General features: G+C 44.0%; 1 long non-coding RNA gene across 1 annotated transcript in view; it reads right to left on the bottom strand.

The window, feature by feature from the left end:
* Nucleotides 1-14,999, bottom strand: part of LOC147124746 (uncharacterized) — a 130,004-nt gene that overhangs the window by 79,939 nt on the left and 35,066 nt on the right. Inside the window, exon 2 of the long non-coding RNA XR_015078990.1 lies at nt 4,888-4,994. This is a non-coding gene — a long non-coding RNA (uncharacterized LOC147124746). The remainder of the gene's footprint in view (nt 1-4,887; nt 4,995-14,999) is intronic.

Below are 14,999 nucleotides of genomic sequence, written 5' to 3'. Positions count from 1 at the left end.
GAGCACATAAAGAGGTGCTGTTCCCTTCTTGAGGGAGGAAGAAGCCTCCCCAGCAGACCAAGGCTGTGTGGATCCAGGTGGCAGAGGAGGTCAACTTGTTGTCAGTAACCCTCAGAAACTGGCTTCAGTGCAAGAAGAGATTTCATGATCTTCTGCGCACTGGAAAAGTGAGTATGAATTTCCCATCACCCTCAATCTGATCCCCATTGCCTCTCCTCACCAGCACACAGCTTTAGCAATCTCTTCCTCCACATCCCACTTGACACTGACATCCATGCACCCTTACCCATTCCCTCTCTCTCTATGGTCACATTCACCTAACTATTCGACTATGCAGCCCTCACACTCCCTATCACTGTGATGCTATGAAAACAACTAACAACACGCAGGGAGGGCCCTTGGTCTTGCCACCTCACTCCATCTTTGTCTCCTTCTAAGCATCTATGCTATGGATTCTGTACACTCACTCCTTCATTCTCACTCAACCTCCACTTGTCTCCCTCATTGCAAGAAGAGAGAGCTCACAATAAAAGAGAATGAGCGAGGACAGGAGGGCCACCATCAGTAGCCCACCTCACCCCCTGGGAGGAGGCGGTCCTGGAGATCACAGGAGTGGAGGACGACGCGCATGTGGGGGATGGACAGATGGGTGCATCACACCACGCTGGTGACAGAATAGTTTTCCATCACTCTCATTGACATTGCATGAGTTGCTGATAATGTTTCAGAAGCTCTAACAGATGGACTAATGATCATCTGCAATATGCAATGTGCATGTAACCTTGGCATCACATCTCTGACGCTTTCCTTTACTCCCCCACAGGACCATCGCAAGCACCCGTCCCCACTAGCCAGGAGGAACAGGCTGAGCGTCCAGACTCCTCAGAGGAAGCTGCAACCTCTGAGGGTGCATCGTCAGCAGAATTCAGCGCACCCAGCACCAGTGCAGACACTCACACCTCGGTGGGACCTTCGGGACATAGAGTAGTGTTGTCACCTGGTGTATCACAGCTCACAAGTGAGCATCAGCAGATTGTGGAGACAGGGACAGCAGTGGAGAGTCCTAGTCGGAGGGTGCAGGACTCTGCCAGCTCGGCTTAGCTGCATGTCGACCCTCTGCCTCTGGGTCCATCCACAGTATATCAGTATAAACAGACAACCATCTTTAGTAGCAGTTGATAGTCTTGTACCATGTTCTCTCTAAATTGACTTTGAACTCAAAACATTTGCAAAAATGCTTTTGTAAAGCAGTTGCATTGATTGAGGTTCTGCTTTTTGGCAAGGGACAACATTAAGGCCGTTAAACATGAATTTGCTTTGAATCAACTGATTTTATGCAGGAAGATTTGCCAACTGGATTTGTTGATTTTGATGTTGAATTCATTAAATGATCTGATGGCAGTGTGTTGTTTAATCTATTTACATCAAAGCATAAAACTAGTTGGCAAATTCTCTGATCCATGACTCATTAAACTGTGCTGATGGAAAAAATGAGTAGTTCCAGTTGCATTGAGGTCAATAAATCTTAAAAACTACTTGCTAAACTAAAATGGACAAACGCGGTTTGTATTAATAGGTTTTTATCATTGTGCATGTATCAAAAGCAGAAAAATTCAAAAACTTAAGAGACAAAAATTGATTAGAAAACAAGAGACAACTTTAACAATTTGTTCTAAAATATCAACAAGATCAATCCTGTCCAGAAATAGATTCGTATCAATTTCATGTAAAGAACTTCACAGTAAAAGAATAAGAAAACCTTGATCAAATGATATTAAACGAACATCCTCTTTGAACAATCCGTGCGACAAGACTATAAAATCAAACGGAACATTTTTTGAAAGAACGAGATTTTTAAAAAATGATTGTAATCAATGAAAGCAACATGAAAGTAATTCTGTGGAGACAGAAAGAAAAGAAAGATTTGCATTTATATAGCGCCTTTCACAACCTCAGGAAGTCCCAGAGCGCCAGGGTAGAAGTTCGCTGAGGTGATTTTAAGCCGGTGATGCACGCCAACTGACATCACCTCTCCCTCACTTAAATCTGCAGGGCCATCGATCTTACCAACAATACTGCTGGGCCTTGGAAAATGGCGAAAGAACGATGGCCGCTTTTTTCGCTATTTTTTGCCGATAACGGGTGGTGTAAAGGCCCCGAATTTTTAGCCCTTTATTTTTAATGTTACCACTGCCCTAAGTCACAGTCAGACTAGTTTTTAATGATAGTCAAAGAAAAAAGAAAGACTTGCATTTATATAGCGCCTTTCACAACCTCAGCCTTACAGCCAATGAAGTATTTTTGAAGTGTAGTCACTGTTGTAATGCAGGAAACGCGGCAGCCAATTTGCGCACAGCAAGCTCCCACAAACAGCAATGTGCTAATGACCAGATCGTCTGTTTTAGTGATGTTGGTTGAGGGATAAAATATTGCTAACGTTTCAGGTCAATGATCTTTCGTCAGCCATCGACCTGAAACGTTTAACTCGGTTTCTCTCTCTCCACAGATGCTGCCTGACCTGATGAGTGTTTTCCAGTATTTCCTGTTTTTATTTCATGATTTCCAGCAGCCGCAGTATTTCGCTTGCGTTGGAAGGTAATTCTGGAAGAGCGCTGATGGAAACTGCTGGCTGATTAAGAAAGCGGTTGAAAGTCTGACCAGAAAACTGTGCGGGCACCAAACACAAAACCCATCATTGATCGGTGTTATTCTGCAACACACAGTCAACAAGGATGGGATGTGCCAAGCCCTTGGAATCAAGTGGCTGCTGCAGCATTACACGCTGTTCTCTTATTGTGAGCAAGAAAAACTGCTCATCTAATTTTAAAATGGTTTTACTGACAGTGAGTATCTGAAACCCATGCACATTAGTTCACAATACATTCGAACAGATGGAAAACCTGCCGTGCATGCGTGCCAATGTATTAGGAGTCAAATAGACATTTTTTTATAGTTTTCTTTTAAATTTAAAAAATAAAAAGTTGCACGTCAGCTATTTTAGTATCCCTTTGGTCAGCACTCCGAGGCTGCATTACAAACTCGCTGTAAAACCGCATGACTTCTTTTCCAGTTACCTATGGCTACAGTTACTGAAACCCCTTGTAGCTTTCCCCGAAAGCCTTTTAAGAGGGCGAAAAGGGGAATTTAAAACGAAAAGCTTGCTTTATTAATATTTTCTTTAATTAAAACGAAGTGATCTTAAACATGATCAGAAGGCTGAGGTATGTTCACATAATGTTCATTATTTTCAGCACGTTTGTTTTCAATAAACCTTACGCCTTTCAAAAGGGTGCATGTCTCTGGCAACCATCAACAGCGCCAGAGGACAGGTTCTAGAGAACCTCGACTGCAGAACGCTTGTGATGCAAGCAAACCAAAAAAAAAGCAAAATTTGTTAAAATTATTGATGAATGTTGTCACCCGAGGACAGCTAGATATGCACAATATTACAGACTAAAAGCTGTCAAGTTAATCTTCCAGGTTGATTTATTTTGAAACAATATAGCAAATCAATTCTTTTTTTACATATATATAAAAAGACTGACTGATTTTCATGGAATAGATTTGTTTGCTTAATCCAACTCAATCTTTTGACCATCCTGGCTGCTCGTCTCTCCCTTTCCTTCACACCAGCCCCGACAGATGTGCGAATCAACAACTGGATGGCGACCATAAAAGATTAAAAGGGCATTTATATTTTGTCCACGGATAAAAGCTACAGTAACCACCAGAGTAAACGAGACAGGATGAGATTGTAACACTCTGAGCTGCAGGTTATAGAAAGCCAGTGTATGGTAAAAAAAAGATTGAGTGTATGTACACCATCGTATAAAGAGATAAATAAAAAACAGAAAGTGTGCACCCTGTACAATACGTACAGTTTTACAAATTAAACTTTGTTTTCTCAATAAAAAAAATATATGGCCGGATTTTCCGATAGGAGGCTTCCATGTGTGGATGCCTCCAATTGGGAAAAATCTACGAACTTACCTGCTGGCTCCATAGGTCCCGACACTTCCGCTCCTGGGCCTCTCCAACTCCAAGTGCGCAGAGGCCCAGGTATCCCAGAGGCGCAAGCGGTTTGCAAGCGTCCCTGGGATCACGTGGGCCATGGGAAACCAATCAAAGAAGGAAATCTCCCTTCACACTTTTGACAGGTCTCTCCGCATAGACCTGTCAAAAGTATGAATGGGGATTACTTTAAAAAAACAGTTAAACAATAAATTAATTTTTTTAAATCACATATTTAAAATTAGTTAAAATTATATTAAATTAAATATTTTAAACAAAAATTTAATTTTTTGAAAAAAATAATTAATGTTTTTTACGGGGCTAAAAATAAACTTAACTTTTTTTAAAGTATTTTAAAATTATAAATGAGTGGAAAAAATATTATCTTTTTACTTTTTTAAACTCATGCTGGTAAAAGCAGGCCTTACCCTTGCTTTTACCAGGTGTAAGATTTTTAAATGTTTTCAGCGGGCGGAGGTTCTGCAGAAAGCGGAACTCTCCACCCGCAGAGGCCCTTCTCTAGGGCAGGTGGATGATCTGCCAAGAGAATTCTTGACAGGTCGGAAGTGCCGGTTTTCAGCGGATGCGCTTCACATGCCTGAAGCCGGCACTTGCGAGGCCACTACGGGTGTGTACACACCTCGTACACACCCGTGGGGGTTGGAATATCTGGCCCATTATTATGTTCAAGCAGGTTGCAGTTCTCAGGGTAGCCTTGCTATATCAGCAAGCCGCATTTCCATAGATTTTTTTCCCCCTCTAAGTTTCCTCTTCAGTAGCCAATGGATTACATAGGATATACGGCACAGAAACAGGCCAGAGTAGCTGCACAGTAGGACAGAGTATAAATCAAGAAATATTGGGACTGAAACATACATTTTTTTTATCTCCAGCTCTAGCTGTTTCACTCGGGCTTCCTTCTGTGCCACCAGCTCCCGCAGCCTCCGAATCTCCTCTTGTTGCCGGTAAAACATCTGGAGAAGCTGGTTGAAGTTAAACATGAAAAAGTTACTTTTTGATTAAATATTTGAAATTTTACCCCCAAAAAAGCCTAAGTTGGTTGAACTTAGAAATAACAATTATTAGCAAAATTGAAGCCCTTGGGATTAAAATGGCATTAGCTGCGTGAGTACAGAATTGGCTAAGAGACAGAAGCAGAGAGTAGCGGTGAATGGTTGTTTTTGAGACTGGAGTGAAGTGTACAGTGGTGTTCCCCAGGAGTTGGTATTAGGACCACTGTTCTTTAAACTAAATAGTGGGGGGGAGGGTTCAGGTGAGGGAAAATTTAGAAAGTTAAAGAGAAAGGACAAGGCAATAGTGCAGGGTAGTGATGGGGGTAATGATAACCAGAGTCTGACAGGAAGGGACAGAACGTACAAACATAAGACTCCATCGACAAATAAGGTAAGAGTAGGGCAAAATGGTAAAAAGACAAAATTAAAGGCTCTTTATCTGAATGCACGCAGCATTCCTAACAAGATAGATGAATTGACGGCACAAATAGAAATAAATGGGTATGGTCTGGTAGCCATTATAGAGATGTGGTTGCAAGGTGACCAAAGCTGGGAACTGAATATTCAGGAGTATTTAACATTTCTGAAGGATAGGCAGAAAGGAAAAGGAGGTGGGGTAGCTTTGTTAATAAAGGATGAGTTCAGAACAGTAGTGAGAAATGATATTGGCTAAAATATCAAGATGTAGAATCAGTTTGGGTGGCGATAAGAAATAGTAAGGGAAAGAAGTCACTGGTGGGAGTAGTCTATAGGCCCACTAACAGTAGCTATACAGTAGGACAGAGTATAAATCAAGAAATAATGGGAGCTTGTAAGAAAGGTACTGCAATAATCATGGGCGATTTTAATCTTCATATAGATTGGACAAATCAAATTGGCAAGGTAGTCTTGAGGACAAACTCATGGAGTATATTTGGGATAGTTTCTTAGAACAATAAGTTGTGGAACCAACCAGGGAGCAGGCTATTTTAGATCTGATAATGTGTAATGAAGCAGGATTAATGAATGATCACATAGTAAAAGATCCTCTAGGGAAGAATGATCATAGCATGATAGAATTTCACATTCAATTTGAGGGTGAGAAACTTGGGTCTGAAACTAGTGTCTTAAACTTAAATAAAGGCAATTACAAAGGTATGAAGACAGAGTTGGCTAAAGTGGACTGGGAAATTAGGTTAAAGGGTAAGATGGTCGATAAGCAGTGGCAGACATTTAAGGGGATATTTCATAACTCTCAGCAAAGGCATATTCCAGTGAGAAGGAAAGACTCTATGAGAAGGATGAACCATCTGTGGCTAACTAAGGAAGTTAAGGATGGTATCAAATTGAAAGAAAAGGCATATAATGTTGTGAAGATTAGTGAAAGGGCAGAGGATTGGGAAATTTTTAGAAACCAGCAAAGGATAATTAAAAAAAATAAAAAGGGAGAACATAGATTATGAGAGTAAACTAGCAAGAAATATTAAAAAAAAGACAGTAAGAGCTTCTACAGGTATATAAAGAGGAAGAGAGTAGCTAAAGTAAACATTGGTCCCTTAGAGGATGAGACTGGGGAATAATGGGAAACAGGGAAATGGCAGAGACTTTGAACAAATATTTTGTATCTGTCTTCATGGTAGAAGACACTAAAAGCATCCCAATAATAGCCGATAATCAAGGGGCAAACAGGAGGGAGGAGCTTAAAACAATCACTATCACTAGAGAAAAAGTACTTGGCAAACTAATTGGACTAAAGGCTGACAAGTCCCCTGGACCTGATGGTCTGCATCCCAGGGTCTTAAAGGAAGTGGCTACAGAGATAATGGATGCATTGGTTGTAATCTACCAAAATTCCCTGGATTCTGGAAAGGTCCCAGTGGATTGGAAAACTGCAAATGTAACTCCCCTAATCAAGAAAGGAGGGAGACAGAAAGCAGGAAACTTTAGGCCAGTTAGCCTAACATCTGTCATTGGGAAGATGCTGGAATCCATTATTAAGGAAGTAGTAGCAGTACATTTAGAAAATCATAATACAATCAAGCAGAGTTAACATGGTTTTATGAAAGGGAAATCGTGTATGACAAATTTACTAGAGTTCTTTGAGGATGTAACGAGCAGGGTGGATAAAGGGGAACCAGTAGATGTAGTGTATTTGGATTTCCAGAAGGCATTCGATAAGGTGCCACATAAAAGGTTACTGCCGAAGATAAGAGCTCATGGTGTTGGGGGTAATATCTTAGCATGAATAGAAGGTTGGCTAACTAACAGAAAACAGAGGGGCAAAAATTGGGTCGCGCCCCCTTTAGCGCCCCGAAAAAGTTAGCACTCCTGCGTCTGAAATTAAATGGTAGCACCCCAAGAAGGAGGTGGGGTGCTACTGGAAGCAGTACTGCAGGCCTTCCTCCTCTTATTAAAGGGGAGGGGCCTTGCACAGCATGGACCGGGGCCCAACTGGGCCACCAGGAAGCGGGGTGCCGGCAAAAGAGGCCGGCACTCAAGAGGGGTGCTGGGCTGCCCGATCGCAGCCGGCACCTGCGTAGGGATGACAGAGGGGGCAGGTGCTGGCAGGCGTCCAGTGAAAAAAATGGCCACCAGGCTCCACCCATTTAAATATCGCTGCCCCGGCCGCACGTACGCCCCCCATACCCCGTAGGATATAGCGTCCGGCGGTCGTCAGGGGCGCGACCGAAGTTTGCGGCTGGGGCGCGAGGGGGCGCTGTGCATGCCAATGACGTCATCGCCAGAGGCGCAGCACCGCGGGACACTACCAGCTACCGCCGCTGCTAACCTCCCACTGAATATTACCGCGCCCGGGCACTAGTTGCTTTGCGCCCCGTTAGCACCCTCTTAGGGCGCTAACAGGAGGCACAAAGGCAACTGAATTTTGCCCCCAGAGAGTCAGGATAAATGGGTCATTTTCAGGTTGGCAAATTGTAACTAGTGAGGTGCCACAGGGGTCAGTGCTGGGGCCTCAACTATTTACAATCTATATTAATGACTTGGATGAAGGGATCGCGTGTACTGTTGCCAAATTTGCTGCCAATACAAAGGTAGGTGGGAAAGCAAGTTGTGAGGACACAAAAGCCGCGATTTTCTGGTTCGATGCGGCTTGGGAGCGGGTCAGGTGGCTTCCGGGTTCCAGTCCCGCCCCCAATGACATCCGGCTTACAGACATGATTTTGCGTCAATTGGCCTTGTTAAGCCCGCCCTGCAGGCTTGCTGGCCAATTAGGAGGAAGCCGGTGTCAGATGACATCATTTGATGACGCATCATCTATCAGTTTTCTTAAAGGGGCCACACACATTTTATTTTGACAGCTGATTTCTCAGTGTTTGACAGCATTGAGGTGTTGTAAACACTGACAATCACTGTACAAAGGTGAGCTCTTGCACCCAGGCTCTGCAATGACTCCCTCCTTAGGCTAGAACAGATGGCAGCTGCAGGTAAGGTTACAGAAGCGATCTGTCACTGGTGGGAGAGGTTCTCCCAATGAGGTGGGACTACACATACAAATCAAAACTTGTTACCTACAGAAAAGTCTAAATGCATTAAAAATGAATTTCCCAACATTTTCTTACCTCTGAAACTCACCAGTGCACCATTGGATCCTTCACACCACTTCTGCAGCTGTCGTCAATGCATAAACATTACAGCAGACTCACAACACGCCACACTTACCTGGCGTGGTGTTTGGACATCGGGAAGCCCGCAGTACAAGTGTCAAAATTGGAAAAAGCCTGTTAACTGCCTGTTAACAACCTGTTAACAAGCAGTTAAGTGGCTATAATCCTCTTCCTGCTGCTAGGTGTCGGATCCATGTGCAAATCGGGGACCCGACACTTGGAAAGATTGATTGGAGGCGGGTTGACAGCGGGTTTCTGACCTGCTGTCAATCTTTGCGATTTTGCCACCAGCAAAATTCCAGCCAATGAGTCTGCAAATGGTTATAGATAGGTTAAGTAAGTGGCCAAAAATTTGGCAGTATATAATGTGGGAAAATGTGAGGTTATCCATTTTGGTAGGAAGAATAAGCAAGCAAAATATTATTTAAATGGAGAGACTACAGAATGCTGCCGGACAGAGGGATCTGGGTGTCCTTCTACATGAAACACAAAAAGTTAGCATACAGGTACAGCAAGTAATTAGGAAGGCAAATGGAATATTGGCCTTTATTGCAAGGGGGATGGAGTATAAAAGTAGGGAAGTCTTGCTACAACTGTACAGGGCGTCGGTGAGACCACACCTGGAGAGCTTCGTACAGTTTTGTTCTCCTTATTTAGGGAGGGATATATTTGCATTGGAGGCAGTTCAGAGAAGGTTCACTAGGTTGATTCCTGAGTTGAAGGGGTTGTCTTATGAGGAAAGGTTGAGCCTATACTCATTGGAGTTTAGAAGAATGAGAGGTGATCTTATTGAAACATATAAGATTCTGTGGGGGCTTGACAGGGTAGATGCTGAGAGGATGTTTTCCCTCGTAGGGAAATCTAGAACTAGGGGGCATTGTTTCAGAATAAGGGGTCGCCCATTTAATACAGAGATGAGGAGGAATTTCTTCCCTTAGAGGGTCTTGAATCTTTGGAATTCGCTACCCCAGAGAGCTGTGGAGGCGGAGTCGTTGAATATATTCAAGGTGGAGACTTTTGAAAAACGGGAGTCAAGGGTTATGGGGAACGGGCAGGAAAGTGGAGTTGAGGCCAAGATCAGATCAGCCATGATCTTATTGAATGGCGGAGCAGGCTCGAGGGGCCAAGTGGCCTACTCCTGCTCCTATTTCTTATGTTTTTATGGTCATATATATTAATGACTTGGACTTGGGTATGCAGGGTGTAATTTCAAAGTTTGTAGATGACACAAAACTTGGAAATGTAGTAAACAGTGAGAAGAATAGTAGCAGACTTCAGGAGGATGGATACTGGTGAAATGGGCAGACACATGGCAGATGAAATTTAACGCAGAGAAGTGTGAAGTGATGCATTTTGGGAGGAAGAATTGAGAAGAGGCAATATGAACGAAATGGTACAATTTTAAAGAGGGTACAGGAACAGAGAGACCTGGGGGTTCACATACACAATCCTTTGAAGCTGGCAGAATGCTGGGCTTTATAAATCGAGGCATAGAGTACAAAAGCAAGGAAGTCAAGCTAAACCTTTATAAAACACTGGTTAGGCCTCAGCTGGAGTACTGTGGACAATTCTGGGTACCGCACTTTAGGAAGGATGTCAAGGCCCCGGAGAGGGTGCAGAGGAGATTTACTAGACTGCTACCAGGGATGAAGGACTTCAGTTACGTGGAGAGACTGGAGAAGCTGGGGTTGTTCTTCTTAGAGCAGAGAAGGTTAAGGACAGATTTAATAGAGGTGTTCAAAATTATATGGGGAGGAGGGTCGGTAACCAGAGGACACAGATTTAAGGTAATTGGCAAAAGAACCAGAGGGGAGAGGAGGAGAATTATTTTTACACAGTGAGTTATTGTGATCCAGAATGCACTGTCTGAAAGGGCGGTGAAAGCAGATTCAATAGTAACTTTCAAAGGGGAATTGGATAAATACTTGAAAGGGAAAAAATTGCAGGGCTATGGGGAAAGAGCGTGGGAGTGGGACAGATTGGATAGCTCTTTCAAAGAGCCAGCACAGGCACAATGGGCTGAATGGCCTCCTCCTGTGCTGTATCAGTCAATGATAAAGACCTGATTTACAGTTTCAACAGGCTAGATCAGGTGACTCTGGGGATGGGTGGGGATGTTGGGGATGGTGGGCAGGGGGAAGAGAAGGTCGTAGGTAGTCAATGTGGCTGAGTTACTCAGTTTAACCTGATCAAGAGGAGAGAGAGCTGAGGACAGTCTAGCAAACTAGGGAAGGTGTTGTCAATGTCTGAAGGCACAGTCTAGCATGGCTGAGAAAAAGAATGTTTAATGTAGGCTGATTCAAGGGATAGTATAGCATGGGAGGCGTTGAGATAGCATAGTGTAGGGACTAATAGTCCAGTGTTAAGAATCAGAAAAACATGTTGATATTTCATATCGTACCTCATTCTCTGTTTTGGGAAAGGGACAATCTGACAGATCATACCCATTTGAAATTAGACTTTTATTTTTCTCCTCTTGTACTTTCTCTGTGTTCCTTTCTTCCCTGTTTTCCTGAAGTGCATTCACCGCCACTTGCTCTTTGTTATAAATCTCACCATCATCAAGAAACTACTCATGAAATAACACTGGACAGCCAGCAGGTGGCGCCGTCCAAGGAGTATAAATATTCGGGCGTGGGCCCAGCTTGCCCAGGGACATTTTGTAAAGACAAGGAACTAGTGAAGTACAACTAGACCTCCATGTTCTGAAACAAGTTCATTAAAGCCTTGCTTTATGCTCAAACCAAGTGCGTAGTGAGTTTTATTACGTCAATTTAATCAACTTGGTATCGACTCCACGCTTTGGGTGATTTCGGGATCAGCCAGCTACGACTTGAACTGTAGAAGGGAACTCAGACAAGTAATCGATCCATCATGGAGAAACTACTCAGATCCGCTCGTCTCGACCTAGATCCGAATTCACTTACAGCTGCTAAGGTATGGAAACACTGGTATCGTACTTTCAGCAACTTCCTCAGGGTGTTTGGTGAGAATGTTCCGGATAAATTAGAGATACTTGCTAATTATGTATCCCCTCATGTGTTTGATTATATCGAAGACTGTGTAGACTATGATGCCGCTATCCAAATACTACAGCAACTATATGTCAAGTCCCCAAATGAAATTTTTGCTTGGCATCTACTGACCACAACTCAACAACAACCCAGGGAATCACTTGACGAATTCCTTCAGAAACTTCGCAGGCTCAGCAAGGATTGTAATCTTAAAGCGGTTACAGCTGAGCAGTACCAGGAGGAGTTAATTTGTGATTCCTTTATTAATGGGATTGCATCTCCCTTCATACGTCAGCGTCTGTTGGAGAATAAAACCCTCAAGTTACAGGCTGCCTATGACCAGGCATGTTCTCTGGACTTAGCAAAGAGGAATGCAGATACCTATCTTTCACCACGTGCACGGGCTGCTGCTATCACTTTTAGTGACTCCTTCGATAGGCCTCGGGCGGAAGCCCTCACGGATGACGACTCCAACCTGGCTGATGACAACCCTACCCTAGAAACCTACACTGATGACGACCTCACCCTAGTGGCATCTTGGCAATCTGGAAGGAAGTGTTTCTTCTGTGGACGTGCGTTCCATTACAGGAAATTTTGTCCTGCTCGTAACGCAACCTGCAATCATTGCAGCAAGAAAGGTCACTTTTCTAAGGTATGCCAGTCAAGTGCCGCTGTTAGTAAGAAAGGCCACTTTTCTAAGGTATACCGGTCGAGAGCTCCTGTTAGTTTTGCAGCTATTATCTATAAAACTGCTCCTCCCCCAAGAGCCACTACTAAGGTTACAGCTGCAATCTATAAAACTGCTCCTCCCCCAAGAACCACTACTAAGGTTACAGCTGTCAAGGGTAAAACTGCCCCTCCTCCCATCACAGCTGTTTTCCCCCAAAGTCTGTCCCATGCAGCCACAAAGGTTTCGGTAAATGGACACATTTTGAGTGCACTAATCGACTCATGCAGCTCTGACAGCTTCATTAGTGAGCGGGCTGTCAGTAAGTTAAAACTGCGTATTTACCCCTCAGACAGGGAAATTGCAATGGCTCTGACGATACTGACCACCAATTCTTCCGGCTTTTGTCTTGTCGACCTTATTCTCAATGGCCGCACTTATTTCTCCACCCGGCTCGGGGTGCTCAAGAACCTATGCAGTGATGTGCTCCTGGGACAGGATTTCCAGAAACAACACAAAAGGCTCACTTTCGAGTTTGGAGGGTCAAAGCCGGAGCTTGCTATTTCCAAAGTACCGTTTTGTGCGCTTTTGCCGGCTTCACTCGACGAGCCCTCCTTGTTTGCCAATCTTTCCCCCCAATGTAAGACTATAGTCACTAAATCATGACGTTTCAGCCAAGATGATCGATCCTTTATCGAGGCAGAAATCTCTCACCTTCTAGCTGACGGCATCATTGAGCCATGTTCATCTTCCTGGCGGGCTCAAGCCGTCGTTGTTAAAAATCCTCTGAAGCAACACAAGAAACGTCTTTGCATCGATTACTCAGAAACTATTAACCAGTATACCAACCTGGATGCCTACCCACTACCATGCATCAATGACATGGTCAATAACCTTGCTAACTACAAGGTATTTTCAACCTTTGATTTAAAGAGCGCATATCATCAAGTACCGTTAAAGGACTCCGACAAAAAGTATACAGCCTTTGAGGCCAATGGTCCGCTTTACCAGTTTTGTCACCTTCCATTTGGAGTCACCAATGGGGAGGTCGTCTTTCAATGGGCAACGGATAGCCTAGTCAAACAGGAGAACTTAACGGACACTTTTCCATATCTGGATAATATCACCATTGCTGGTCATAACCAGAAGGAGCATGATGTCAACCTCCAGAAATTTTTTGACGTTCTCCGTCGTCGCAACTTAACCTTAAATGAGTACAAATCTGTGAAATCAGTACCATCAGTCAACATCCTTGGCTACTGGGCGGGCAACGGTGTCATCAAACCGGATCCGGATAGACTTCATCTGCTTCAGGAGCTCCCTCCCCCTACGAATCTCGGCTCTCTTCGTCGGGCACTCAGCATGTTCGCCTATTATGCGAAGTGGATACCCCACTTCTCCAACAAGATCCAGCCCCTGCTTTACGCAAAGTAATTTCCATTGGAGGCAACGGCTATTTCAGCTTTCAACCTCCTCAAGCGACAACTGGAAAAAGCTATGCTTCATTCCATTGATGAAAATCTTCCTTTCGTGGTCGAGTGTGATGCATCGGATGTGGTGATCTCTGCTACCTTGAATCAAGGTGGTCGACCCGTTGCATTTCTGTCTAGAACTTTGCAGGGTAGCGAGCTCCATTATCCTCCTGTCGAGAAGAAGGCTATGGCCATCATCGAAGTTGTACGTAAATGGAGTCATTTTCTCGCTCATCGCCATTTCACACTTATTACTGATCAGCGCTCCGTGGCCTTTATGCTGGATAACTGGGAACGCACTAAGATCAAGAATAACAAAATACAACTCTGGAGGATGGAATTGGCCGCCTTTGAGTACACCATACATTATCGACCCGGCAAAGAGAATGTGGCCCCGGATACCCTCACGCGGGCATTCTGCTCTTCTATGTCAACTTCAACTCTTGCAGATCTTCATACTGACTTATGCCATCCTGGCGTTGGAACATAAACATAAGAACATAAGAAGTAGGAGCAGGAGTAGGCCATACGGCCCCTCGGGCCTGCTCTGCCATTCAATAGGATCATGGCTGATCTGAACCTAGACTCACGTCCACATCCCTGCCCGCTCCCCATAACCCTTAATTCCCTTATCAGCTAGGAAACTGTCTATCTCCGTTTTAAATTTATTTAATGTCGCAGCTTCCACAGCTCTCTGAGGTAGCAAATTCCATAGATTTACTACCCTCTGAGTGAAGAAGTTTCTCCTCATCTCAGTTTTGAAATGGCAGCCCCTTATTCTAAGATTATGCCCCCTAGTTCTAGTCTCACCCATCAGTGGAAACATCCTCCCCGCATCCACCCGATCAAGCCCCCTCGCAATCTTATATGTTTCGATAAGATCGCCTCTCATTCTTCTGAACTCCAATGAGTAGAGGCCCAACCTACTCAACCTTTCCTCATAAGTCAACCCCCTCACCTCCGGAATCAACCAAGTGAACCTTCTCTGAACTGCCTCGAGAGCAAGTATATCTTTTCTTAAATGTGGAAACCAAAACTGCACGCAGTATTCCAGGTGTGGCCTCACCAGTACCCTGTATAACTGAAGCAAGACTTCCCTGCTTTTATACTTCATCCCCCTTGCAATAAAAGCCAAGATTCCATTGGCCTTCCTGATCACCTGCTGTACCTGCATACTAACCTTCTGTGTTTCATGCACCAGGACCCCCAGATCCCTTTGT

The sequence above is a fragment of the Somniosus microcephalus genome, chromosome 1 (assembly GCF_052327205.1).
Source record: "Somniosus microcephalus isolate GS21.2 chromosome 1, FLI_Smic_1.0, whole genome shotgun sequence".
Classification (NCBI taxonomy): domain Eukaryota; kingdom Metazoa; phylum Chordata; class Chondrichthyes; order Squaliformes; family Somniosidae; genus Somniosus; species Somniosus microcephalus.
Note: the sequence above shows the minus strand (reverse complement) of the source record. Positions and strands in the feature narration are given on the sequence as shown.